Source organism: Triticum dicoccoides, chromosome 4B (assembly GCF_002162155.2).
Source record: "Triticum dicoccoides isolate Atlit2015 ecotype Zavitan chromosome 4B, WEW_v2.0, whole genome shotgun sequence".
NCBI lineage: Eukaryota > Viridiplantae > Streptophyta > Magnoliopsida > Poales > Poaceae > Triticum > Triticum dicoccoides.
In genome coordinates this window covers 296,847,589-296,853,002 of record NC_041387.1, presented here as the reverse complement: position 1 = coordinate 296,853,002, position 5,414 = coordinate 296,847,589, and positions in this window count along the sequence as shown.

Genomic DNA, 5,414 nt, shown 5'->3' with positions numbered 1-5,414 from the left:
CTATTATGATAACACCCCTTAAGACTCTTATTCTGATAACACAAGCCTTATTCTGCACACCACCAACAGATCGCGCCGCCGCCCCTCCCCTCCCGGCCTTCTACAGCGGCAGCGGCCTGGGCGCGCCGCCGCCCCTCCCCTCCCGGCCTTCTTTGGCGGCGGCGGCCTGGGAGCGATGCCGCCCCTTTGCTCCCCGCTTTTTCCCGCAGTGGCGGCCTGGGAGCGCCGCCGCCCCTCCCCTCCTGGCCTTCTTCTGCGGTGGCGGCCGGCAGCGACGCCGCCCCTCCCCTCCCGGCCTTCTTCCGCGGCGGCGGCCAGACAGCGACGCTGCCCGTCGCCTCCCGGCCTTCTTTCGCGGCAGGCACCGAGCAACACCAGCCTATCGGCCTTCTTCCACGGCAGGAGCTCGGTAGCGCCGCCAATGAACTCCTCCGGGCCTGCAATTAGCTGTACTTCATCAGATCTGGATTGGTGCTGCCTAGACATCAAACCAATTCGAGCAAGGAGGAGTGTGCGCGAGGTTGCTTCATCCATGGTAGGTTATTAGAATAAGTCTGCATCGACCTTCAGAGCAAATCCTCCTTCCCCGTTCACCTTGAGCAACGTCCAGACCGCCCATGAACTTCTGAAGCGCAAGTGGACTGCACGGGCGAACGTGAAAGTTGTGCAGAAGGACGAGAAGGGAACTTCCTCCTGTAAACACAAGAAATCACTGCAACACGAGGTAAAGCAGTACACTTCCTCAACCATCTTAGTGTAGTTATCCTAGACAAAACAAAGCAGTACAAGCAGTACAACGCGCCTACAAAACATGTGCAGTGAGGTTGCTTCAGTTTGTTGTGGGGGGAAATGCAGTGCACTTACTCGGTTATGCAGTACGCTTGTATAGGTTCATTACGGGTAACGATGCAGTGCGGTTGCTTCAGTTCACCTTGCGGGGTGATGCAGTCAGCATGCAATGCTTCGGCGGTACCATTTCGAACACATTGCAGTTCGCATGATTCAGTTCATTTAACCTGACAATGCAGCTCGGTCATTTTGTGTGGAGGAGATGACGTTCAGCAGATACAAAATGCCGCGCATAATTGACAGCACTGAGAACAACAACTTTTAGAAGAGTGGATCTTCTTCTGAAAGAGATACTGGCTGGGTTACTCCTGAGATTCCTCGAGGATTCTTCACGACGACAAACAGGGTGCAGTACTCTCCGGAAGAAGATTTTTTCCAGGAAGAAGATGTAGTTGAAGATGACGATGATGTCACATTCGTCTGGGAAGGCACTCACCAACGCGATGATGAAGACGATGACGATGAATATGAGCCGATAACAGTTCTCAACCCAGAGTATAAGCACGAGTTCACTACGTTTGGACAGCATGTACGAACAGACAATGATGATGCAGTTGAACACGATGTTGCAGTAGATGATGATTATTTCTATGATGATGTGCCACTGCTCCAAAATTTTCAAACCAATCCACCAAGACATCGTCACAACACTGGATTACCACCACGTCCACCTGTCACACCCCAAAACAGAGCTCACCGTCCACCTGCTGCACCGAAAAACAGAGCTCCAAGCAGACCTGCTGCATCAACTTCGACGCTGCGACCACCAACGGTGCCTCGGTCAAAAGTAAACAGCAGGTACAAATCCTCCTCACTATTGCCACCGCGAGATCCTCAAGTACATAGATCTGCTATAACCCCGCCATGTCCAATACAACCCGGCGAGATGCAAACACCATCGGGCGAACGACTCTACACACATGTAAGTTTATGTTCTGAAAAAAAATAGTTGCAGTTCATTCAGTTAACATTGCAGTGCACTCTGGTATTTCTTATGAGGTTTGACTAGGAACGTTGCAATGCTTTATTAAACTCGTATGCACTCCTCGTATTTAAAAAACAGAATAGAACAAATTATCTCATAGAGCATTGCAATTAATGCAGCATAAAAACATGCCGCTGAACCTCGTACCTGCTGCTGGAATGAAGTTCACCATGTACGACAAGGCATGGGACTTTTACAACAGTTATGCAAGATGTGCAGGGTTTGGCATACGAAAGAGGGCAAAACACAGGACAAATGCCTACACTGTGTTGTCAAGAGAAGGGACGCACAAGCAGAATGTGTCAGATTATAACCGGGTACGTCAGAAGACATCAAAAAGGATTGGCTGCAATGCAAAGATTAGAGTCAAAAAAAAGGAACGATGGCAAATTTGTGATAGAAATGGTTCAACTCAACCACAGTCACAAGATGTTGGAAAGCCCCGGGATGCTTTCGCACATGCGATCGCACAAAAAAGACGATCCTTTGATAGACCAGTTAGTGAAAGACATGCAACTGGACAACCACACACATGCTCAGATGATTTCGACGCTATCGCGTATGTCCGGTGGTCTGCAGTACATGGGACATACTAGCCGCAACTGGATAAACAAGTAAGCACGTAACAGAGCATATCTCTTGAGCATTATGTCGGTAATTATTCCATGTTTGATGAGATAAGTTTGCATTATCTCTGAAAATGCAGGAAACAGAAGTTTGCCAGAGAAGAGTCTGAAGATGATGTCAAGAAACTTCTAGATTTCTTCGAGAAAATGCAGAAGATAAACCCAGAGTTCTTCTATGATTATGACGTTGATGCAGATAACCGTGTAAGAAACGTCTTTTGGGCGAACGCAAGTTGCAAAGGATCGTATGAAGATTTTGGAGACTGCGTTACATTTGACACGACGTATAAAACTAACAAATTCCACATGCCGCTGGGAGTGTTTGTGGGGGTGAACCATCATATACAGAGCACCATATTTGTTGTTGCACTCGTGCGAGATGAAACAATACCATCATTTGAGTAGGTTTTCAAAACCTTTCCGAGGTGTATGAACAACAAGCCGCCAATCTGCATGCTCACAGGTACAAAAAATAAAAAACACCTGCATACTTACGTTTTGTTTGGTGCACTTATATGTCTTCCATCTATCTTGCACACACGCAAACAACTTAATAAAAAAACACTATTTGTGTCTTCTTAGACCAGTGTTCTTTGATGAAGGCAGCATTAAAAACTATCCTCCCACAAACACTGCATAAGCTGTGTCGGTGGCATATCATGAAGAAGTACAAAGACCACCTCGCCTTGTTGTATAAGGCGCACGAGAAGCTCAAGGATGAACTCAATGCAGTGCTGAACCCCCTACTAATGCCGTCAGAATTTGAACGAGCATGGAAGAACCTCATTCAGAGGTACAACTTGCAAGACGACGAAGTGATGAATTCACTGTGGGATGACGGGCACGAGTGGATCTCTGCTTACTACAAGGAAATTTTCTGTGCTCGGATGACTTCCACGCAGAGAAGCGAGAGCATGAACTGCATACTGAAGAAAAATTTTGTCAGGGAGAAGCATGATCTCCATCTGTTTGCTCAGCAGGTGGATAAGTGCATTCAGACCAGGAAGGCCGTCGATCACGCAGAGACAGTAGCAAATGAGGTAAACAAAATGTCAATCAAAAACTGCTAAAAATATGACTACAAAAACAAACAATTTTTTTCATTTCTCTGGTTCATAACAGTGCATTTGTGATCATGCAGTCAGAGGTAAAAACAACAACAAAGTTTGGGTTCGAAGTTCAGCTATCAAAAGTGTATACAAGGGAAGTGTTTGCATATTTCAAAGAAACACTCTACCGTAGCACTGCATTCAAAGTAGAACGGTGCCCTGAGAACCCGACAAAGTATCTCGTACACCACCACAACAGATCGGATGCATTTGACTGGGCAAGGCATAATTTCCAAGTGGTCGCCGATGAAGAGAAAGGTGTCTACGAATGTGAGTGCAAACTCTGGACACACACAGGTGAGACTCCTAGCAAAAAAAAACTCTGGACACACCTTTGCAGGCTTCTCCATCGACAGCGACAAAACCAGGCTGGAGCGCGTCAAATTGGAGGTCGCCAACTTCGTCGACATCCAGAAGGAGTGGAGGGTGCCCGAGGCAACCAAGGCGTTGGACTCCCTCGGAGACGTCTCCGGCATGCTCATCGACGACTACTACAACATCATGAAGAAGAAGATCACCGACGATGAGCACCAGCGCTGGGCCACCCTGCCTCTATCCATGAGGCACATCGAGTACGCGGCAAAGGACGCCTATGCAGCGTACGAGATATGGAACCGCATCACCCTCACCCAGGATGGCCTTCGCCGTGCAAAGCTGGAGAAGGAGGAGCCCCCCAAGAAGCGCGCCAAGAGCAGCTGGGGATGAAAAGAGCCTAACTGGTGAAGAAGAAGATGGTGCCGGCCAGGAGCCAACAATGCCAGCGTTCTTCTAAAATTATCATCAAATTTGCTTTATGTTGTTTGCTTATGTATCGTTAGTTTGCTTGTATGCTGAACCTAGTTTGCTTGCCATGCACAATCGCTTGTAATGATGAACTTTGATTATGTTAGTTTGCTTTCTGTTAAACTTAGTTTGCTGGTGATGAAATTATCATACAGAATGCAAACAAGACGCATGATGTGCAAGTTGTGTATGAATGCAGTACAGAATCTGTCGAATGAAGTCTTAATATACCCAACAAAGCAGTGCACGAACCTAAATTTGAAAATAATAATACATAAGAGCAAAAACACAAAAAGAAAAATGCAAACACGTAAATAATTCAATACAGTGCGGGAGTACACGAACGTTCAGCACAGAACCATAATGAATGAAGTAAAAGTATGATTTACTAAGCAGTGCACTCCCATACATTGGGGAAAAAGACTATATAATAGCAAAAACACGAGAATAAAATGATAACTATACATGCAGTACGGAATGCGTGCACATGTAGTATAGAACCCTGATCAATGCAGTGCATGCTCCGACATTGAAAAAAACACCTAAGACAGAAAAACACAAAGAAAAAAAATTGACCACCCAGTTGCTACCGGCCCCAGCCAGTCTCGTAATAGGTTTGCGCCCACAGAAGGCGAGTCGTTCTGAGTCACAGTGCATGGGGCCGGCCACACATGGGCCCATAGGTCATAGAGCATACAGCTGCGAGCATCGTTGAAAGCGCCCAAATAAGTATCCAGAGGAGTTCGACCGGTATGCCTCGCCAGGGCTTATAAACATGTCGGGCGCGCCTTCCGTGGGCGAGGTTGGACTAAACATTAGACCGCACACAGCGCACCAGGAACCAGTCGTCCTCACAGGCCAACTTGGGCCCAATTGTGTCTTCACTACCTGAACACAGGGCCAACAAGGCCCACTAAGAAAAAACAATAAGTTCAAAAATAAAACATCAAAAAGAAAAATGAGAACCATTTTCTAAATGAATAATAACAAACAAAAAAATGTGCGTCGGCACTGTAAGAAACTATTAATAAATAAAACGCAGGAAGCCCGATGTCAATGTAC